This window comes from Macrotis lagotis, chromosome 2, assembly GCF_037893015.1.
Source record: "Macrotis lagotis isolate mMagLag1 chromosome 2, bilby.v1.9.chrom.fasta, whole genome shotgun sequence".
Classification (NCBI taxonomy): domain Eukaryota; kingdom Metazoa; phylum Chordata; class Mammalia; order Peramelemorphia; family Peramelidae; genus Macrotis; species Macrotis lagotis.
Window position 1 is genome coordinate 105927059 of NC_133659.1, and position 24030 is coordinate 105951088.

At 45.2% G+C, this 24030-nt stretch overlaps 1 protein-coding gene across 5 annotated transcripts in view; it reads right to left on the reverse strand.

Moving 5' to 3' along the window:
* SLC45A3 (solute carrier family 45 member 3) overlaps positions 1 to 24030 on the reverse strand; it is a 40207-nt gene that overhangs the window by 14585 nt on the left and 1592 nt on the right. Inside the window, exon 2 of one of the 5 annotated variants that reach the window (XM_074222494.1) lies at positions 22448 to 22567. The exons of 1 other annotated variant lie outside the window; for it this stretch is intronic. The gene's annotated coding sequence lies outside the window, so the exon portion shown is untranslated. Of the gene's footprint in view, positions 1 to 1706; positions 9149 to 16374; positions 16410 to 22447; positions 22573 to 24030 lie in introns of those variants that run through there. 3 more of the 5 variants (XM_074222492.1, XM_074222493.1, XM_074222496.1) reach the window with 3 other exon arrangements.

A 24030-nucleotide genomic window follows, 5' to 3' on the forward strand; every position in this document is an offset into this window, starting at 1 on the left:
CCCCTCAAAATGCTCTGATTCCTCCAAGCACCTTCCTCATCAGCCATCCATCCATCAGAAGACAAAAGTACAGTTTAATGTTGGCCTAAGACTAAGATCATTAGAAAGACAAATCCGTTGCCAAAACAAAAATTCTATAATATATTCCACATTCAATGATAAAATGATTTGTAAATATTTTCTGGATAGGATTTCCTATGGAACAGTCTTTTCCCATCAATATGGGAAACAAGGTTATTGAATTTTCAGTTCCCCATACCCTACCCCCTTATTCTGAGCTGCTCCACTGGTTTGGTGTAGACTCCCCTGAACCCTCAATTTCAGCCTCCCATTCATTTATATTCTCAAACTAGATTGCTTTGAAAGTTCTTTTGGGATAATAGGTAGCATTTCTTATTTCTCTCACCCTAGATGTAAACTAGATAGCATCTGTGGCTATCTAGTCTTTCTTGCACACCCCTAAAAGAGGGGTCCAAGTGGAATAATAAAGAAAAGACTATGGTTTGGGGGAATGCCTTGATTTTAAAACTTGTCTGTGAAACACCTTAAAATACCCATGAGGGAAGCAGTTTTATTAAGGAAGAAACATTCTCACAATGAGCTGTTTCAACTGTTCTGGGGCTGTTCCCAGGAACTTAGTCCCCATCATCCAAACTGGAAACACCTGTGATGCCCAGCTCCCCCTGAGTCTGGCACAGTGCCTTCCTCTCCCACCCAGTTCCTATTCAGATCAGTAACCTTCAGAAGAATATTTGTTCTCTGCAGGAGTTCCTACTGAGGAATTCATATGCACTTTCCCAATACCATCTCTGAGCTGAGTCATGGTCATTGGACACTCACCCATCATACACTGTATTACAGATGCCAGCTGTTTTAGGGATCAATAAAAAGGGGAAAGAAATCAGGAATATTGGGAGTTCTGAGGGATTTATATAGTAAAATTTGAAGCTGTGCCAGCTTCCCCAGTTTGAGGGGAAGGGTAGAAATAAAGGGAAAGGGCACAGTTTCATGTTCTTACTACCCCCTGAAGTATCTAGCCTTCAGAGTCCAGGTCAAATCTCATTCTTCTAAGAATCCTTCCCTCTGGCCCTCATCAGACTTAAACCAACTCACATTTCTTTTACAGAAATTGCCTAAACTCACACTGATAGAAAATACATGAGCTGAAATTCAATTCCTTGTATATCTATGAGTTGTGAAATATGTACAAAACAACCAAGCTCATGTATTTCAGTTAATGAATATATTTCCCCCAACTAGATCCGGCAACTGTCCTCAAGAATCTTCTTTTTTATGCTTCTTTTGCATCCCCAAGTGATGAACAGAGCAGGTGTTCTATGGCTTCCAAAAGGAGGGCTTGAATCCAGAGTCTCCTACATGTGTTTTATTTAACCCCTCTGACCCTAAACAGGGTATCATCTGGGAAGGGTTTAGTAGATCACCTAATACAGTACCACCCACAAGTAGACATTAAATGCTAGTTGAAGTAGGTCCAAAACTCAACAGATCTCATTATTTTCCATTAAAACTGCCTTTCCCCTAAACTTCCCCACTCCTGTTGATGAAACCAATGGCCTTTGAGCTACCCAGGTCCACAGTCTTAAACTCATCCTCAACTCTACAATCTTCCTTACTCCCCAAATGAGTGGAATCGATCCTTTCTCTCTGGACAGCTAGGTGGTGCAGTGGATGAAATAAAGCTAGACCTTGGAGTCTTTCCAAGTCCAAATCCAGTCTCAGATCCTTACTGTGTGACCCTAGGCAAGTCACTTCATTGTTTGCTTCAGTCTCTTCATCTGTAAAATAAGCAGGAGAAGGAAATGGCAAAAACCACTTGATATTTTTTCCAAGAAAAGCCCAAATGAGGTCACAAAAAGTCAGACAAGACTGAATAAAAATCCCTTCTCTCCACCCTAGCTCAAGCCTTCACCAGAGGATAGTTGTTTCAAAAATTTCATTTTTCAAATGAGATAAATTGAGGAGGGGGGAAGGAAGTGGGGGGAAAGGGGGAGGAAGGAAAATGGGGAGAGGAGGAAGGAAGGAGAATGGGGAGGGGAGGGAAGAAGGAAGGAGAATGGGGAAAGAGGAAAACACACACACATGTAAATGAGAGGATTTGTGCTTTAAGCTTATGTTTTGGCAACTATTTGGCTAATGGATTATTAAGGGATACAAGGCTAACAAATTAGGGATCTTGGCTTTACCACTTAGGTGACTTTGGGCAAATCATTTGGCGTATCAGGAAAGGCTTTCTGTAATAATAGGTAGCATTGAAGCCAGATTGAGAGGTAGAGAGAACATGGTAGAGAGGCCTCTAAGATAAAAACTACAACTCCTTTGCCTGGCATTTAAAGTCCTTTAGTCTGGTACCAGTTCCCTTTCTCTCCATTAATAGGTAATTAACTATTTTCAAAATTCACCATTCTATGTCACCATGCTTTGCCCAAAGCCTCCTTTGCTTACTTAGAATGTTCTTCTCTCTCAGTCTAGCTTCAGTGCCACCTGAAAGTCTTTCCCAATCATCTTTGATGTTAATGCTCTCATATCTATGTGAACACTGTATCCATCTTTGTTCCCTTACCGATAAAATGGAAACTCCTTAAAGGCAAGGACTGTTTTTTGTTTTAATTTTGTATCCTCCAGTGTCTACAAGGGATACCTTACAGAAAGTAGGTGATTTTCTTTTTTGGAGTTAGTTGATTGGGGTATAATGACTTGCCCAAGGTCACAAAGTTAGCAACTGTTTGGGGTCAGATTTAACTCAGGTCTGCCTGCCTCCAGAGCCAGTGTTCTAACCACCATACCACCCAGATGCTCCCAAAAGTACAAGATTACTAAATTCATAATGGATGAAGGAATGTTGGAAGGAAAGGGCTAGAGAAATCTCTAAGACTGAGTTGAACATTTGCTACCACTTCCTTTCTCTGGAGCCAATACCCTGGAGGAGAGTTAACCAATATCCAGGTGACTAGATGCATATGAGTGGGAAATCTTTGCCTCAGGTTATATTACAGAGGCGGCAGAGCAGACAGGATTAGAAAATTCTATTCTCTTAGATTTTTCTCAAAGGGAAATGGGTATAACCACAGCACCCTAGAGTTTTCTCTGGATTTCTCCATGTGCCCATTCCTAACTTATTCACTCTCTTCTCCCAGAGAGGAGGCAGGGTGCTAGCTTCCAGTGAACCAGGGGGTCCAGAATCCAGGAAGTTGGAGTTCTGGATCAGCTCCACCACCCCCACCCACCTTCTAGCGACACAGGGAGGGGCTAAGGGACTCACCTGTTTCACATTTCCCAGGGACTGGCCCTCCCTGAGCAAACAGAAGCTCTGCCAACCTTAGCACCACCCACAGCTCAGACCCACCTCCCTCCCAAACTCCCTGCTACTTAAAATAAATTGCAGTTCTCCAGCAAACATTAATCATGCAGCCTTCCTCTTTCTCTCCCACTCTTCCTCTCTGCATCCTGCCAGCTCCTTCCTCTGTCCTCCCCGGGGAGTCTCCCCAGCCCGGCTGCTCTTCTAAAGCACAACAGGCTACCTGCCTCCTCCTCCTACAGCCGCAGCTCTCTCCCTAGTTCCCTGGGGATTGGGTCAGGTGAAGAGCTCATTGAGGAGTCACAGGGAGGAAAAAAGCAGGCACCAACCTGGCCCCACTTCGCTACCCCTCAATTCTTGGCTTGTGGGGCCCGCCGCCCTCAGTCTCTCCCCAGGCAGTGGACACACAGCATTCCTCAGCCTCCCGACCTAGGCAGGCCTTTGCTCAGGCCCAGAAAATCAGAGCCCTTTAGAAGAATTAAGCAAATTATGATATCCTGACAACTTCAGAAACACTCCATGACTACCCCAAACCACTTTCTTTCCAATCTCCCCTACCTTTTTTGGCAGCAAGAGTGTTTCCTAGTGTCAGAAAAACTAGAGTTAATCCTGCCTCTTACTCCCTACATGACCCTGGGCAAGTCACTTAACCAGTCTCAGTCTCAGTCTCCTCACCAGGAAAAAAAAAAGTCAAGAAAGTGGACAAAGGTGGTGCTGGATAGCTCTTAATCAGTGGTTTAGAATACATATTGTACCACTAATCTTGGCCAAGTAACTTAACTTTCTCAAGTTCCTTTTTTTTTAATGTGAAAGAGGAGGAATTTTTTAAAAAAAAGAAAATTAAAGGGGGAAGTTTGCTTATACAATAACCTGGGGTCCAGGGACCCCCTTTTCAGGGTGTTAATGAATTTGGATGAGAAAAAAACTACACTTTTCATTAACCTCTGAAATTTAGCATTTTCTTTCATCATGATTTTTTTAAAAAACAACATGATTATGAAAAGATCAATCTATACCTCTCATCAAACTGCCTAAGGGGGTCCAAAGACATCCTCAGAGAAAAAAAAAGGTATAGACCCCTGGCAAATATTTAAGTGCCTATTTTGTGTTAGACCCATTCTAAACAATGGAAAAATAGAGACCAAAACAAAACCAAAAAATAAAGTCCACTCAGACCCTGCCCTGTAAGGAACTAGCTCTAAGGTTCTTTCCAGTTCTAATCCAAAAGAACATTCACTTCAATTATTAGACAACATAACATTTATTAAACATTTGTTATCTTGTTTTATGCTTTCTCCTTTGATTTCCTGGTTTAAAAAAAAATCAGACCTATCTTGCCTTTGGTTAAGGAGAATTCTGGTGACCCTGGGTGCTTCAGGGATCAGGTGGGACCTGGTAGCAGTAAAAATTAATGAATCAAATAAGGAAATGCTAAACACGATCGTACAAGCACAACTTATATCAGATTACTCACTATTATGGTAGGGGGAGAGAAGGAAGGATGGTAGAAAAAATGTAGATCACAAAAAAGTTACAAAAATATGATTGTTGAATATTATCTTTGCATATAAATGGAAAAAATTAAATAATAAAAAAATTTAAGAAGTCAGCCCTGCCCCTCTCTTCCAGAAAAGACAAGGTAAGTATGTCTTATAAAGGGGTGGCTAGGTGGCACAGTGGGTAAAGCACCCGCCCTGGAGTCAGGAGTACCTGGGTTCAAATCCATCTCAAACACTTAATAATTACCTAGCTGTGTGGCCCTGGGCAAGCCACTTAACCCCATTTGCCTTGCAAAAAAAAAACCTAAAAAAAATAAAAAAAAAGGAATGTCTTATAGAGTAGGGTTCAACAATTTAGCTATTAAGGATTGTCTTCTTCCTTATTTTGGGGCTTTGTGCTAAGTACAAATAGAAAAATAAATTAGAACTGAGGATTGCTAAATTCTCCCCAGATAGACCTACTCCAGCATTACATCCTGACTCTCCAAGCTATGAGCCCTGAAAGCTCATTGCCTAGCTGGGGGCTCCAGTTAAGCTAGGCAAAGAGCTGTGAAAATGAGCCCCTATCTCAGTGTCAAGCTTGCTCCTGCTTATGCACTTCTTCATGGTTTGGAAACTGGTTTACTCATTAAGCACCTCCATCTTTCAGCAGCTGGCATTCTTCGACACTGGGTTTGAAAATGGGGGGGGTGCTAAGACCATCCCCCTAACTTCTTGCCCCTTCTCTCTCAAATGCAGCTGCCTGGCTTCTCTTATCATGCTCTACTCATCTGGCAAACAAAAGATCAACAGGAAGAAGCAAGAACTCGACTTTCACTTGGAGAAGGAGGAGAGAAGTGGAGTAGAGGGAGGGGAGTGGGCTGGGGTGAGGTAAGAGAAAGACCCAACAGGAAGGGAGACAATTTGGTTGACCACCCAGGAAAGAAGTCAGGGAAGAGAATTTCCATAGTCCAGGCTGCTCCTCCAGATCCAGTTCTAATTTCCCAACCCTTACAGAGATGGTTCCCCCGACTCACCCAAGACCTCAGAACTCTCTCTCACGCACACACAGATGGATGGATGACAGAGACAGATGGGGACAGACAGACACAGGCAGCGACAGACAGATAGATGACAGAGACAGACACAAGAAATCAGAGGAAGAGAGAATTCTTCCCATCCCCAAACCTTCTACTTCTGCTGCCAACACCACCAACACCAAACATATACAAGCACCTCCTTCCTCCACCCTGGGAGGAAATCCCTAGGACTAGAGAAATGGAACGGTAACCAAGTAAGTAAGGATAGAGAAGTTCTGATCTTCCTAGCCTCTTGCACCAATCATCAGGACTCCAGGTCTCTCCCAGTAACTATGGGTATGTCAGAAGGAAAGGAGAGGGAATGGGGGGCCCCCTCCTCACCTTGTCCAGCACTCTGGACTCTACCAGCCACAGTTGGGAGATTAAAGAGATCCTCATTTATTGGATTTCCCCAACTAAAACCACCCCCCATAACATCTCTACTCAGTCCAGGGAAGGAGAAAAGGTCACTGACTAAAAGGAGCAAACTTGACCTGAACTTTCTAACTTTCTCAGACTTCAAAAGGCAGTGTTGGAATAGGGTAAAGGGGAGGGGACAGAGGGGAGGCAGAAAGCCTATAGACCCCAAGAGAAGTATGGACAGATGCATAAAGAAGTCCCTGAGGGCTTTCCATAGGATTGCTTTGTTGTTCTCAGGCTGGGCAGGAGGGTAGCCAAAGGATGCTCCCTATCCCGGCTGATAAATCAGGACTAGATAGTGTAGAGCCTGGGGGGGGGGGGGGGGTAAAAAGTAAAGGAGACAAGGCTAACACCCCACCCCCACATGTTCAACGATTCTATGAGTTTCTTTATCTAGACCCCAAGTCCCTCGACCCCCCCCAAGACACATCAAATGGGCCAGCTCCAGCTCCAAGCTGCTGACGCCTGTGCCGTGACCCCTCTCACTGTGCAGTCACAATGGAAGAGGGCTTTCTCTTAGGCTTTCAAGAGAAAGCTTCCCATTCACCCTCTCCCCAATCAGATTCTCTGGTATATTGCTGAAATCCATCCTGCAAAACTTAGGGGTCCTATAGTAATGAAAAGCAGGGGGAGAATTGCGACTGAATAGCGACTGCCTCCCCCATTTTTCAGGGAGCAAGCCTTACATTATCCCAAGGAGTTGAGGAGGAGGGAATCTGGGGGTGGGGGGTAGGGAAAGACATGAAAACAGCTAGGGAGGTGAGAGACTGAGGCTCTAGAAAAAGAAAGTCGAAGGGATGACTGTCTAGTCCTAGTTAAGCCAAGACATTCCTTGAGCCCTGGATCCTTCAAAGGATCCCTCTTGGGACGACATTACAAAGCTCTCTTCCCAATTCCCTTATCCCCTCCAAAAAATTTAAAAACTCCACAATAATAATTCTATGCAGTGGAGAAAGCCAGTCAGAAAGTAAACCTTACTGTCAATTATGATACCCATTTACATAGTGGTTTAAGATTTTGAAAGGTTGGTGGTTCAAATATTATAATGTGCATTTTATAGATAGGGAAGATGAGTTTTTGAATGGTGAAATGATATGACCAAGGTCATCCAGCTGCTGGGTTCTGACTCCATGTTCAATGCTCTTTCTACAAAACCATGGCTAGATCACTCCCCCCCTCTCCCCTTCCCTAGATTCCTAGGGCTAGATTTCCATCTCAACCTCCTCCTAGCCTCCCAACTCTCTGCCCCAAGAAGATAAAGTCCCCCAGTACCCATCCTGCCAAGAGGGCTGAGGTGGGGGGGATGGAAGGGAGCAAGACCCATGCCCCGCTTTTCAAAAGCCCACCACACATTCCCTCCAGGGTTCGGAGGCTGGGGATTTAGCGTTCACCCTGCTGAGCTGCCTTTTCTTCACTAGGGACAGGGAGGCTTCTGCTCAGCGGCCTGTCAGGGGAGAGCAAGGGGGCTGCAGGCTGGGATACAAAGGGGGATTAGGGAAAAGCCTCCCGGCCTGCAAAGTAATCCATCAAACTCTCCCTCCCGCCTGCCAGCACCGGCCCCTTCCCACTCAATGGTCCCCTTTCCAGCTGCTCTCAACCTCCCACTGACCCACCCCCCCTTGGTCCCGGGCCCTGTCAAGAGCAAAGTGAATCCTTGAAGTTGGGGGGGGGGGGGAAGTATTGGCGGGAGAGAGAGGAGACAAGGACACAAGAGCCACTGGGAAAAGGGCATCGGATTCCCTGCCCCCCTCCCCCTCAATGTGTGAAAACCCAACAGGTGGCGGCAGCTTGGAGGAAAGTTGCTTTTGTCGCCCTGTCTGAGAACCCAAACCCAGCCTCTCAAAAAGAAAAAATGCTGGGGAAGATCTGAGGGGAGGGGAGCAAAGGGAAGAGGATGGCAGTGGCCTTCCTGGCCTCTCCCTTCTTGCACAAAGTCCCTCTTTTCCTTGACCCTCACCTTGGCCTCCCCTAGGTTCTCCCAGACTAAAAGGGGGGGGGACTGGGCCCCCAGGGGGCCTCCCTACCTGCTTTCAGTTCTAAACAGAAACCAGGAGGTGATGCAGTCAAAATGGAAACAACCACATACTCCAATACCAAAATTCAAGACTTCCTTGGGCTTCAATGTCCCTAGAGCCCTAAAACCGGAGAATCCCCTGCTTCAGTCTCTTTCTCTGCCTAGAAATAAACTGATCTATGAAAATGGACAAAGGATAGGCTAGGAAGGGATGCCTAAGGGTCAAGTCTTTGCCTTCCTCCTAACCCAAGGAGCCTCCACCCCCATCAAAAAAAAGATACAGGCGCCTCCCTCACTATCAAGAATGCCAAAAACTTATGAAGCTCCCTGCTCCCCTCCCCCACCATTCAATCCCCATGACTCCCTGACTAGGGATGTGAAGTTGTCAGGGCAGTCTTGGAGCTGGATGGAGCCCATATCCTCTAGCCACCAGCTGGCCAAGAAGCCTGAGGTCCTGGATATTGCTCCTTTCCCTCCCACAACAAGGGGAAGGGGCACTGAAAGTCTTCATAGACAAGTCTTTATATAGCTAGAAGTTATATTATGGGAGTGAGACCTCAGGGAGACAATTAGATGAAAGGGGGGCTCCCTGTGTTCTTGGCTTGCCTCACCATCACCTGTCTACTCTGCTCAGGCATCAATGTAATGCTAAGGGTCAAAGGGTACTTGGAATTCTTTACTGGGGGGGGCAAAGAGGACATCTAGGGGCAGAATAACCCTCCTCCCCACCCTCCCCCTGGCTGGGCTCTTTTCCCAGAAGAGGTCAGTAGCCAAGTATACTTTCCATTTATGCAAGAGGGAAAAGTACCCTGAAGGCTAGAATGGCAGTTCCCAAACACAGACACACACACAGACACACACACACACACACACACAAACACACACTTCCCCACACCCGTACCCTTCCCCCACCCCCCCAAAGTGAAACCTGAACACCCACTGGGCCAGGCCAATAACAGTTCTCTCCAGTCCCTAGCCAGGACACCCTGGTGCCCCTTCCACCACCACCCCCCTTGCCTTCCCTGAAGGGGGAAGGTCTGCTCTGGGACCCTGCCTTTGAGCTGGTTCAATGAGTTAATTCACCCGCCATGCTGTCCGGAGAGTGCCTGTCTGGGCCTAAATGAGAGGGGCTGTCAAATGAGGGCTTGGCTGGAGGGATAATCGGCTCCTACACATCCTTTATCACACAACAGGGTGGGTGTTACCCACCTCACTTTACAGATGAGTAAACTAATGTTCAGAGAGGCAGGGCTGGAACCCAGGTCATCTTTAAGGTCTCTTCCAGCTCTAAAATTCTAAGATTTGATGTCCAATTCTATTTAGAATCATGCTGCATTCAATAGGACTTCAGTTAGAACTTGGCCCTAAGGGTGGGTGGGGAACCCTTAAAGAGAGACATCCTCTATTTCTTCCCCAACACCTCCCACAGCACAGGACAGATGGTCTTCTCCCATGGCTTAAGAGAACTCTTCTTAGGAAAGTCACTGCCATCCTTCACACTCTTGTTTTTCTACTCAAGCCAAGATATCATGTTCAAACCTATATTCATTGGGGTGGGGGGGGGTAGCTAGGTGGCACAAGAGAGAGAGTGCTGGGTCTGGAGTCAAAAGACTCATCTTCCTGAGTTCAAATCCAGCCTCAGACACTTATTAGCTGTGTAACCCTGGGCAAGTCACTTCAATTATTTGCTTCAGGTTCTTTGTCTATAAAATAAGCTGGAGAAGGAAATAGCAAACCATTCCAGAATCTTTGGCAAGAAAATCCTAAACGGAGTCACAAAGGCTGGGATGAAACTGAAAAATGACTGAATAACTACATTCAGTCATCCCTTTACACATTGTCAAAGAGATTATAAGAGAACCTGTGTCCATGGTATAGTGGGAAGCACTCATAGCATTGCCATTAAGGTTAAATGGGATGATCACAAAGCTATTTTAAAAGTATTCAAAGTGGTATATAGATGTCAGCTATTATGATTAGCAGACCACAAAAAGTTACTAAGAAGGCAGGAAAATCAAGGTAAAGGCCAGCATTAAAGAAATATCTGGGGAGGGAGGAAAGGAGAAAGAATTCGGGGAGTAAAAGATGAATAGCCTTCAAGCTCCATAACCAAAAAAAAAAAATTAGTAGCAAACTGAGGGGAGGACAAGGACCAAAGTCACATAGGACAAACAGGAATGAATGAAAAATCATCTGCATGGATGGAGGGAAGACCAACCTTGATGAGATCTCTCATCTATTAGAATATTATCAGAAAGAAAACAAGACTAAGAGACAGGAGGTCTGAGTTCTAATTACAGGTCTTCCACAAACAAGCCATATGATTCTGGGCAAGTCATTGTCTGAACCTCAGTGTAATGGTTAACATCACATAGAGCCAAGCACTACGTTGAGAGCTTTACAAGTCCTCTCTATTCTGATCTTCACAACAACCCTGGTAGGCAGGGGCTATGATTCCCATTTTTTAACATCTGAGGAAACTGAAGCAGAAGTTTACTGTCCACAATCACACAGCTAATATCTAAGGCCAAATTTGAATTCAGGCCTTCCTGACTCCAGGCCTAGTGCTTTATCTACTATCCCAATTAATTGTCAAATGTCCTTACCTGCATAATGGAAATAATGATACCTGCCCTGTCTAACTCACAGGTCTATTTGGTATAAATCAGGTGAATACCTGGTGGGGGGAAGGGAAAGTATACAAAAATAAAGTGATAATATTGCTATTATTACCATTATCTCTTCAGTTGTGGGCAGATAAACAGTACTCATTCCCAAAGGAGGGAGAGAGCTCACCTGTCAATGGTCTCAGATACCAATCTGCAAGTGGTCCTCTCAGGCCATCAAACAGGAGGTTTCATGAAAATCAGTCACAGAATGTTAGAACTGGAAGAGACCCTAGAGAGCATCTAGTTTAATCCCCTTCACTTTACACACAAGGACTTCTGCTGTTCCTCAGTTATTTTTCAGTCCTGTCTGACTCTTCAAGATCTCATTTTTGGATTTTCTTGGCAGATACTGAAGTGATTTGCCATTTCCTTCTTCATTTTATTTTACAAATGAGGAAACTGAGGCAAACAAGGCTAAGTGACTTGCCCAGGATCTCACAGCTAGGAAGCTTCTGCAATCAGATTCTTCCCAACTCTGGGCCTGGTACTCTTATGTTGTCACCTAAACCAAGGCCTAGAGAGAAGAAAAGATTCCACAAAGCCACAGGGCAAGTGAACAGAGATGCTTTACTCAATCAGTATGCTTTCTATAGTCAGCACCAGGGTCAGGGTGTAAGAACTTAAAATCCTCAAGATGCTCAAAACCAACTTCGTCTCTGTGACAGTCCAGTACAACTTGCCTCTGAACTCTAGGGCCTTTTAAAAGGTACATCATTTGGTCCATAATGACAATGATTCTTCTCTCAGGTGTTAACATTATCTCCCCCATAAGTGGTATCCCTGTTCCTTAAGAACAATGACTAGATCTTATTCTTCTTTATATTGCCACAGGAACTAGTATATCTTCTGAGATCATATCTAACAAGGAATCTCAACAGGAGTACTTGGATGGAAGGATCACAAGGGCTCCCCCTCCCCCTCCAGGCACTCCTTACCCAATGCAAACCCAACTGTCAAAAAGGGGGAAGCTAGTTTGGCCTCTCCTTTGGGGAAGAACAGTGACTGCTTAGCTTCCTGGGATGTTTACCGACTCAAAGTTCATCTGTGATAAGAGACATGGGGGGGGGGGGAACAACATGATGTGGGAAGGAGGAAAAGGGAAGGAAAAGAGGAAAAGATAGTTTAGTTGTTACAGGAGCTGCTCCCATTCATTTGAGCATCTAGAGAACCGGGAACTGGTTTTTGAAGTGAGGGAGACTATGGGCCACTGAGAAAAGGCTCAAGCTGCTGGCTCCACCCTGCTCCCCAGCAAATGCAGCTCAGGACAATCCCAATAAAGAAACACCAAATTTTCCCAAGTCAGGGAAGGCAGAGTACACTTATCGATCTTCCTTCCCATAGAAAGTCAGCAAAGCATCTAAAGACCAAGGCAGATCTGTGATGACTCTAACCAATCCCACATTAGCAGCATTCCCAGCTCTTCCCACCCTCTACCCCCACCCCAAACACACTTCGTTCAGTGGACAAAGCCCAACACATATATTTCTACTGCTGGGAGCAATGGTACCAACATTCAGAGGATTGGAGCTGGCACCAACTGGTCCAGTCCCCACCCTCACATCACTGGGATCAGAGCCACTGGTTGATAGAAGAAAGTAAAGACTGAGTTTTAATTCTGGACACCAGAAAGTAAAGCAGTATAACTGATGGGGTGAAAGTTAGAGAGGATATGGTATAGGAAGAGAGTCTCTTCCTTCTCATATACAATTTTTTAAATGATATAGTTATAAAAAATTAGCATTAGAAGTAAGGTTTGTTTCTCATTTTATCCTTTCCACAATCCTACATGATAGCTACAGCCCAGTTTAATCAGGATAGATAAGGAAACTAAGGACAGAACAGTTTGAATTATAGAATTTTTGAGCTAAAAGGCCCTTTTGAGAAAATCGAGTCTGTTTTAATCACTTTATAGATGAGGAAGCAAAGGAATAAAATGACTTGCCCAAAGCCTGTATGATAGAACAGGCATTCAAACACAGGGCTTGAGATCCAAATCCAGTGCCCTTTCCACAACACTAGTCTCCTGAGCTAACCCTTTTCATTTACAGATGAGCAAGCAGGCTTGTAAATTGTATAAAATCAAATAGCTTTTGCAGAGAAGAAACTCAGCCCTGTTTGCCTTAAAAAAAAAAAAGATCATAATGTCAGACAGAAGCACAGAAATTTATCATTGGAAAAAATTAAAAAAACAGGATTTCTTGATAGAAAAATGATGATCAGACCCAGAAAATTTCTCACCTATATTATCCTCAAGTATTTAGAGACATACAACAGCATTGTTTTAGAGGACACATAGACTCAGCTTCTGCCCCTCTGGGGTAAAAATCAAAAACTTGGCCTTTAAGCACCTCCATTCTCCATCTACTAATCAGAATCCTAGTCATGAGTGGTCTAAGCCCCCCAGAGTGGAGAGGGAACTCAAAGGAGGCAACTGAGAGGTACAGTGAATACAGCACTGAGCCTATAGTCAGGAAGACTCCATTTGGTCTCAGACACTTACAAGGTCATAAGGTGTACGACTTTGGTCAAGTCACTGAACCTCTATTTGTCACATCGATTTCCCCATCTGCAAATGGGGATCATAATAGACCTCTCAAGGTTAGTTGTGGGGATCAAAGTTCCTGGTACTTAAAATATTTATTAATGCTTATTCCCTTCCCCCCTTAAAGAAGATCATGTATGCAAAAGAGGTATTTAAATTGCAAAACTTTAAAAGAAAAAAATGATTATCACGATTGCTTTTATAAGAGGGACCTTGCATCCAGGAGTGACAGATTTAAGCCAGACTTATGCTAGGTCAAGAATTTGGGGTGGGGGGTGCCCTAAGGTCAGACTCTCATTGGCCTAATTGTTGTTTAGCTGTTTTCAGTCACAAGTGACTCTTCATGACCCCATTTGGGGTTTTCTTGGCAAAGATACTTGAGTGGTTTGCTATTTCCTTCTCCAGTTCATTTTACAGTAGAGGAATTGAACTCCCCCCCCCCCCAAAAAAAAAGAGTAAAGTGACTTGGTCAGGATCACATATCTAGGAAGCATCTGAGGCAAGATCTGAACTCGTGTTCTTGACTCCAGGCCTGACTCAGCTATCCCTTGTTAGACTAAAAGCCTTATGCTTTCAGGTGGTGAAGGTAGCTGGGTGGCACAGTCAATAAGAGTACTGGACACAGATTTAGGAGAATCTGAGTTCCAATCTAGTCTCAAGTCATTCTGTTGCATGACATTAACCTCTGTTAGCCTCATTTTCCTTATCTGTAAAATAAGAGTGATAATAATAGCACAGACCTCCCAGGTTCTTGTGAAGATAAAATGAGATTATAAAGTGATCTACAAAATTTAAAACCATGGTTTGTTAAATTCAGAATTTAAAAGAAAAAAATTAACAGATAAAAAAACCTTAAAAATTATATAAATGATTGTGTGTGTGTGTGTGTGTGTGTGTGTATGTGTACTAGTAATACCAAAAGTTCATTTGTGGAATCAAGGCTTCTTTAGAAATCAGCCAGATGACCCAATACTGAAGGCTGAGCAATGGCCTTTAAACTCACTATCAGTACTTAGAACACCAAGTAATCATATGCATAGCTCCAGAGTCTGAGCTGAAGTAGAGACAACCAGATGAAGGGTGGGAGGATTTGGAGGAAGAGTTGATCCATATAAGAAAGGAGTGTGCTCCCCTGTGTGCCATACAGGGATCCCCATATTCATTGCACAGCTGTTCAAATGACCTTGGGAGAAAATTCTTTGCCCTGTTCTCCCTTCCACTTCCCTTCCCGGATTTCTCATTTCTTCCTTCTCCTTCCCTCAGTTCTGCTAGTTACTCAGAGGAGACAGAAGTAAAGAGTTCACTACATGTGGATCATGAGTATATAGGAAAAATATCCCCACCCACACACACACACACACACACACACACACAGACAGACACACACAAATTGGGGCCCTGTGCTTCCACAGCTGTACTTTTCATCCACAGCTGTATTTTCAACTCCAGACTCCTCCTGGTAACTCAAACTTTATTCTCCCAGCACCCTCCTTCAGGAAAGGAAAACCAGACTAAACTGGGAGATAAGTGGATGTTTGGGGGATGAAGGTAGAGGAGACAGAATGGAGGGAAAATACAAGTTAGCAATTACACGTTCCCACATCACCAAAACAGTAATAGACTGCTGCTACCTTCCTCAGGTTTCTCATCGCCTTCCTCCCCACCATACATTTTTCTAATTCTTTGAAATGGGCACTGCCACTGCCAAGTACCAGCCCTCTGAAACCAGTGCAGCAGCGTACCTTGGTCTCTCTCTAGAGCTAGCCAGATCCGAGATGGACAGAAACTTCCTCCCTGCAATCCCACCCCATCCCTCTGTTTAGGAGAAAAGTGGATTTGCTAACTTTGACCCTCTTCCAAGAGACAGAGGAACGATGAGCCAGCCCGTACCAGAGCTATTCTTAGCCCGGTTCATCAGATCAGGTCTGTGTCAACAGCTGAAGAACGGTTCCTCCACCCAGGTACCCACTGAGCCAAACTCTCCTCCTCACCTCCAGCACCTCACCGGGTGACCTGCAGCCGGCCCCTGGGACCCCAGCCCTAGGGGAAGGGGGAGGAGGTCAGCAGCCCCAGTGGAAGAGTTCTGCCCAGCAGGTGGAGGGAGACTCGAAGTCAAAGGGGGAAGTTAAGCACTTTGGGATCGCTGAGGGACGCGAGGAGAAAGGCGAAGCCTGAGCACACGGAGAAACGGGGACGGATGGGCAGAGAGACAGCGAGAGACAGAGACAAGGACAGCGAGCGAGACAGTCAGACAGACGGAGAGACACAGAGAAAGAGACGGACAGAGAGAGAGCGAGAGAGAGAGAGAGAGAGAGAGCGAGAGAGAGCGAGAGAGAGGCACGGACGGACAGTCAGACAGACACACAGACACGCCCCCTCTCTGAACTGAGCTCCGGGCCGGTGGGGGGTCTCGAGGCTCCCTGGGCCAGATGCACCTGCCCGGCCCGCAGCCCCCGCGCCCGAGCCCCCTCGGCGCCCCCCGCGGCGGGGCTGGGCCCGCAGACGGGCCGGACGCCCCGGGCCCCCCGCGCCCCCTCCCCCGGCGGCGCCGGTGACTCAGGCTCCCCCTTTCCGGCGGGGCGGGCGCGGGAGGGCGCGGACGCGACTTTCCAAGAAGCCCCGGCGGGGGGGGGGGGTGCCCGGGGGTCCGGGCGGGCGCGGGGGTCCGGGGCGGGCGCGGGGGTCCGGGGCGGGCGCGGGGGCCCGGGGCGGGCGCGGGGGGCCCGGGGCGGGCGCGGCCGCCGGCCCAGTCCCGGGGAGGGGCCCCCGCGCCCCGCGGCGGGACCCCGGGCCGCCCCGCGGGGGCAGCGCACGCGCCTCGGCTCCCCCCCGCACCTGCCCCCCGCACCTTCCTACCTGGCCGTGGCCGCGGCTGTCAGCGGCCCCTCCCGCCCCCCGCGCGCCAGCGGCGGCTTTTAAATCTCCAGGTTAGCCTGCGGGGGGAGGGAGCATGCGCGCCGGGGCCGCCGAGGGCGGGCGGGCCGGGGGCGGGCCGGGGCGGGCCGAGGGGCGGGGGGCCGGGGCCGGGGCAGCCCCCCGGGGCCCGCCGAGCCCCTCCTGCGGGGGCGCAGCCCGCCCGGCCCGGCCCCCCAGGCCCCTGAAAGCAGGAAGAGAAAAGACCAGAAAGTGTCCTGCGGAGGCTCCGCCGCTTCCCAGAAGCGGGGCCGGGCCGCGGGGCCCCGGAGTGCGCGCGGGGAAGGGTCGCGGCCGCGTGGGGGGCTCGGGCCGGAGGGCAGCCCACCCTGCGGGGCTCTCGGGAGGCCGGGAAGGGGGGAGGAGGAGCCGCGGGAATCAGAGACCCGAACTGCCCGCCAGCCTGGCCCGGAGAGCCCCCTGCAGCCGGGCTCCTCGGGCCGGGAAAGAAAGCGGGCCCTCGGGTGTGGGGACGGCGGCCGCAGAATGCGCTTGTGGCTGCCGAGACCCCGCGAGGGCCGTGGGCGCCCACCCACGAGGGAAGGGCTGGCGAATGATCCGGGTCTAATGGCTCTGATGGTGCCGAGAAACGGCAAACTTGAACTCCCAGGAACAGAGACTGCGTGAGCTAATGCACATGGAGTGGCCCCTGTCAGCTCAGAGCCCGGGGGTGCACAAAAGACCCGAAGCCCCTGCCCTCAAAGAGGCTACAATCTAACGGGAGGGGGAGACACGCAAACAAATGCATGCAAAGCCATCGACACCGGATAAAGAGGTCGTGTTTAACAGAAATCAGGGTAATTAAGAGTAGGGAGTCCGGAGATCAGTAAGTTGAGGAAGGGAGAGCATTCAAGGGAGGCGCCAGGGAGAGTGAGAAAATGCCCCGAGCTAAGAGACCTAGACCAGTGGGTCAGGAATAAGGTGAAAGAAGACTGAAAAGCCAAGTGGAGACCAGGCTATGAAGGACTTTGAATGTCAAACAGAGCCTTTTCTATTTGCTCCTAGAGGCTTCTGGAGACGTGAGACTGGAAGTGAGCAGAGGTTAGGCCAGGATATGTAGGTCTGAGAATCATCAGAGAGGATAACTAAATTCATGGGACTTGATATCATCACCAATTGAAATAATATAGAAAGGAAAGAGAAGAGGCTCCAGGACAGAACCAGGAAGGACTCCTCATACAGTTCTAAGATATGACCTGGATAAGCATTCAGAACCAAGAGAACAAGACATAATGACTATGATACAATAAATGGATAAATGAGCATACTAAAACAAAGAGATAAAAAGAATGCAACCTTCCTCCTTACAGCATAGAGGTGAGGCATTATAGTATAGAATGTTGCTCATGCAGTTAGATAAAATCATGGTGTTAGATGTTTTTGCTTAACTGTTTTTTTTTCTTACAAAGCATAACATGGAGTAGGCATAGAGGAATTGATTGCTATTATCCCTCACTTCAATGCCACCAATAAAAGAGAGGGAGAGAGAGAGAGAGAGAGAGAGAGAGAGAGAGAGAGAGAGAGAGAGAGAGAGAGAGAGAGAGATTGGTTTCTGGTAGACTCTAGAAGAATTCTCAAAATGGAGAGGAACTTGGATAATCTAATCCAACCAGCTCATTTTCAAATTGCAGTAATAAGAGATGAAGTGATCTGTCCATGCAAGGTTACATAGTATGAAGTAAGGTAGCAAAAGAAAATTTTAACTCATGTTCTCTGATTCCAAATTCCATTCCTTTTAACAAAGTAGCCCATGGTATAGCATTAAGAGGAGAGACAGACAAAAGTAAAGAAAAAAGAAAAAGAGAAGACCAGGAAAGGGCAGAGGGGAAGGAGAAGTGAGAGAGAACTAGGAAGAAAGTGTGGGCAAAAAGGTGAGAAGGTCTAGAGAAAACTCAAAAAGTGATAAAAAAAAAAAAACAACTTTAGGAACCACAGGACAAATCTAGCTTAAAAACTTCAAGAGAATAGACTTGTGGACACACCTACCAAGTGCAGAGGACACCTAAGTGATTTAGCTTTCTTCTGAATTAGAATACTCCTGCTTATGCTGGAAGAAAGGAGAAGATAGATATAGATCTGTGTCCTTAGGCCTACCTCTTTCCTATCCCAGGGAAAGAGAGCAGGAGGCAGGGGGACTTTTAGCTGAAAAGTTATGTAAACAGGGGAAAGGAGTAACTGAGGAAGAAACCTGAGGATGGACCTTTGAAGAAGAGTCGTTTGTCCCCAACAGAGTTCATTGGCAAATTTGGGAAGAGATCTTGTCCAACAGAAGGATCAAACCCCAAAGAAATGCTCTACCCTGGGACAAAGTACTCTGTAGGAAAACCTTATAATTTTCTCATTTAGATATTCAACAGCAGTGGCCTGAAGACGCTAACCAATAGTTTAGCCTCTTGAGAATATTAAGCCTCCTTAATCCCATGTCTACAGGAGCCCAAGTGAATGATCCTCCCTGAGGAGAGCAATTAGAGTGATGAAAAAGCAATTGAAGGAACCTGAGAATGTTTATCTTGGAGAAGAAAAGACTGGAAAAGAGGGGGCATGAGTTTCAGGAAGGGTTGTCATGGACTAGAGAGCTTCACTTTGTCCTCTTTGGTCCCAGATCGCAGAACAAGGAGCAGTGAATACAAGTCCCCCAGAGGTTAAGAGAGGCTTGCTATCAGGAGACTCTTATACAGTTGTTCAGGAATTACAATATAAGCAAAATTCTTATCCATAATTCTCTCCCTTTATGTAGAAAGGCTGCATTTTTCATCTTTTCTGGTGCAAAGATTAATCACTGCTTACCTTTGTTTTAGTATACTCATTTACAGCATGATAGTCATTTTGACTATTGTTCTCTTGGTTCTAGATCCTTATCCAAGTCAAGCCCTCTAGATGGCCCTAGGGGTTCTGTCCTGGACCCTCTCCTTTTTCTTTCTTTACTTCATTTAGTGATGTTATCAGCTCCCAAGGATTTAATTATTATTTCTCAATTGTTGATTCTCAAATCTACATATCTTGCCCTAATCTACTGGCCTCCAGTCTTACATCTCCAATTGCCTTTAAGACATTTGTCCAATAGGCAAATCATTATCTTTCCCTCTAAACTTTATTACCATAGAATTTCCTTGAGGAATAAAGTGCCTTAATAATAATGTTTTATCCTTCATTTTCGAAGAAACCCATGACATCAGGGAGGTGATGCTATGACAGGCAAGTGAGGGGGTGCTGTGCTAAGTCACCAACCTCACTTTCTCCTCCAGAGATATCGGGGTCTGGTGACCAGATAGGAATCAGGAAGATAAGGATATGGGGCAATCAGTTAAGTGACTTGCCCAAAGTCACACAACTGGTAGGTGGCAAATGCCAGAGTTTGGATTTGAATGCCTGTCCTCCTGAATCCAAGGCCAGTGCTCTATCCACTAGCTGCCCTGGAAAGTAATGATTTTTCCCTTAGAGAGATCTTCATGCAGAAGTTGGATGACCATTTCCCTGCATGTTAGAATGGAGATTCCTTTTCTTGTATGGTTTGAATTCCCTTTCAACTCTAATCTTCTGTATTTTTATGCTTTTTTGCAATATCCCCATCCCCTCTTCATACAGCAACTCTTTTTTATGAAACTTAACCACTCAGAAAATCCATGCTTTTCCTGACAGGAGTATAGGGAGTGTAAAGAACTTACAGGCTGGGGCCCAAGAGCTGAATGACATTTGGGAAATCATTTGACTTCTCTGAACCTCATAGGAACATAGATTAAGATCTAGAAGGACCTTGGACATCAATTAGCCCAGCCCCTGCATTTTAGAAATGGTCAAATCAAGACCCAGAGGAATGGGATGTGACTCATTTGAGGTCACATAGGTGATAGTCAACAAAATCACTGGAAAATTACAGACAATAAATTCAGGAGTTCTTACTCCAGCTGTAAGGATCTTTCCATTCCGTCAATCTATCTCTGTTTTCCTCAGTTGCAAAATGTAAAATAAGGGTGTTGGATTTCTACTTCCAGCTCTTGCCTTCTGATTTTCTCAGACTTGACTAAAATCAGTTCTCACTGTCTCCCAGCTCCCTGAACAAGGAAGAAGTAACTATTTCTTTTCTTTCTTTTTTTTTTTTTTAAGGTTTTTGCAAGGCAAACGGGGTTAAGTGGCTTGCCCAAGGCCACACAGCTAGGTAATTATTAAGTGTCTGAGACCAGATTTGAACCCAGGTACTCCTGACTCCAGGGCCGGTGCTTTATCCACTACGCCACCTAGCCACCCCAAGAAGTAACTATTAAGGTAGGAGAGTACAGAGTTTTCTTATAGGTCCTAAGAAATATGACATATTATCCCAGGATAGAGCATTTCTTTGGGTTTTGGTCTTTCTGTCTGCTCATCCTACATTTCCCAAAGAGTTCTGCTGGGGACAAATGATTTTCTTCAAAGGTTTATCATCTCATCAGCAGTACCTGTAGAATCATAAATTAGAGTCTGAGAGGGACCTCTGGTCGTCTAATCCTAAAAATAATTATAGCTAGCATTTATATAGCCACCTACTCTTTGCCAGGTGCTGTGATGAAGGCTTTACAGATATCTCATTTGATCCTCACAACAGACATGGGAGGGCTGCCATGATTCCCATTTTTAGCAATTGAGGAAACTAAGGCAGACAGGCCAAGTGACTTACCCAGGATCACACTGCTGGATTTGCCTCCACCTAGCCCGTAGCTCAAATAATGGTACACACTGCTATCGTTACACTTCATGACTATGTCCCCACTGTGGGCATATTAGTTTGGGTGTGAAATGATATTGCATTCTAATCCTGCCTCTGACACTTAGTGGTTGTATGACTTTGGGTAAGTCATTTAACCTCTCTAAGGAGGTTTAAATTTTTCTCATTTGTAAAATGAATGGGTTGGATTAGAAGCCTTTATAGATCTCTTCTAGGTCTAAGAACATTACAACTAGTCCCCATTTTATAGAAACTGAGACTAAGAGAAGAAACGGCTTGCCCATGGTCACACAATCAGTAAATGACAAAGTTGGGACTAAACCAGGGAGAGTATAATGATCCAAGATAATTAGTAAGACAGCCAGGATTGAAATCCAATTTTTCTGTTTCTTTCATGCTACTTCTCAGGAATCCATAAAAACCAAATTTGCTTCTCTTTTTTTCCTTCCTTTTTTCCTTCTTTTTTCCTTTTCTCTCTTTTCTTTTTCTTTCTTCCTTTCTTCCTTTCTTTCTTTCTTTCTTTCTCTTTCTTTCTTTCTTTCTTTCTTCCTTCTTTCCTTCCTTCCTTCCTTCCTTCCTTCCTTCCTTCCTTCCTTCCTTCCTTCCTTCCTTCCTTTCCTGAATGCCAGGGTGAGCTGGGATGCATGCAAAGATTGGTGCCATAAGCCAGAATGCCATATAACTTTGGTCAAGTTATCTCACTAGGCCTATTTTCTACTAGGTAACCACCATGTTTTCCCTACAGAAACCTCCTCCCCCAACCCACCTCCTGCCACTTCTCATTTCTAGGAAACAGAGGATGATTTAAACTATCCCAGGGGAACTGCTAATAGCTAGAATCTGGAGAAACCAAAGATGGTTTGAGAGATGCATTAGTAGTTTCAACTCTAACCCCATTCCCTTCCCACTGTCCTTGGCCCTGCACTGAGCAGCCAGCCTTATTCCTTGGAGAGAAACTACCCAGCTGGGGCTAGCTGTCCTCAGAGAAAACTAGGATACCACACACTGACCCTGTACCCCTCCTTATCCATGCCGGTTATCTACATTTTCCGAGAGCTGTCCATCTACTTTGAGATCCGCTCACGTCTCAAAACCAAATTTCACTCCACAGTTTTTCCAGTCTTGAGGACTCCCAATAGTGTTAATCAGGGCCTATAGGGTTCACCAGGTCTAAGAAACAGATTGGGGAAGAGGAAAAAAGAAAGGATGAAGGAAAAGAGAATATGGAAGGAAAGAGAAATGATTGCTTATGAGAATCCCTCTATCAAATTGGGGAGGAATAAGTGGGGGAGGCAGGAATACATAGAAAGACATCACCTTCCTGAAAATGTTGTAGACTCCATCCATTCCTTGGTCTTGGGTTGATGTTCACTGTCATTATAAGGAGAAACTGTTGAGGCCAATATTCTCTCCTCTGGCCTCTTCTTCAACTTCCTGCTATTCTTCATGTAGTGAAAAGGAAATTAGATTTAGACCCTAATGACCTGAATTTGGATCCTATCTATATGACTATGAAATCCAGGAAGAAGGAATGAATCTTTGGGGTATTTTTTTTTATTTTCAGTTCCAAATTCTCTCCCTCTGCCCCCTTCCCCATCTATTGAGAAGGCAAGAATGTTGATATCCATCACTGAAGTCATGCAAAACATATTTCCACATTAACTGTGTTGCAAAAACAAAAGAAATCTTGGATCCTTTGGTTTATAACATGATAACAAGATTCATCAAATTTCTCAAGCTAATTCTGGAAAGCAATTTGTAATGATACTTCAAAAGTCATTAAATTGCATGTCCTCTTTGTCCTAGTAATAGCACTATGAACTTATCAAAGAAAGAGGAAAAGGTTCTATACTAAAACAATTTCTATAAGCTCTTTGTTTTAACCAAAAACTGTAAACTAATGAATAGGAGAAATTATATCCCAACCCCTCCCCCCATGCAAGTTAGGCTAATGTATTCCTTCTATTCTAGATATTAAGACTATCCTTGAGACTGATTTAAGGAACTAAAGGGTTGTTGATATTACTTCCTGAATATTTAAACAAATAATGGCCACGAGGAGCTCTGATTCTTAGTTGGTTAAAAACAAGGGGGAAGACTCAGACAAGGAAACTTTACTCACTGAATCAACTTGAGGTGTCCTCTATGTCTATTTTTATTGAATACTGTTCTGGCTAAGGAAATCTTTTGTTAACTGGAGAGTGACCTCCCAGTGTTCCATTTTGTAATAATGCAGAACTTAAACTTCAGACCCAACCCCAAAAACAAAGAGTTGTCCATCAATTGGGGAATGATGAACAAATTGTGGTTTGTGTATATAAACTTATATATTATTGAATCATTAACAATTTAAAAAATTCCAGGAAAATTTGCATGACCTAATGCAGAATGAAATGAACAGCACTAAAAAAACAATTTATGCAATATTAATATTATAAAAGAAGTCAACTTTGAAAATTTCAGGAATGATGAATGCAATGATTAACCACAGTTCCAGAGAACTGATGATAAAACATGTTGCCCACCTCCTGAATTAGAGGTGAAGGACTCAATATACACAGTGAGATTTGGACATAGTCAGTGATTAAATATATTTTGCTTAGGGTTTTGTTTTTCTTTAAATTCTTTTGGGATGGGAAAAGGAAAGAGGAAAAGGGAGAATATCAATAGGGTGACAAAAAGAAAAGAATGAAAAAATATTGAGGCAGTTTGAAAAATGAACAGAAGCAGGTAGAAGGAACTTTCAAAGGACACATAGACAAACAGGGTATATTCTAAAGTCACATGTTGAATTTATTGCATATGTGGCCAAGACTCAGGACTGTTTTCACAAGACTTTCATCACTGGTAGAAAATAATTCCTAAATGTTCTGACGTGCATGAGAGGCAAAGTTTAGAGA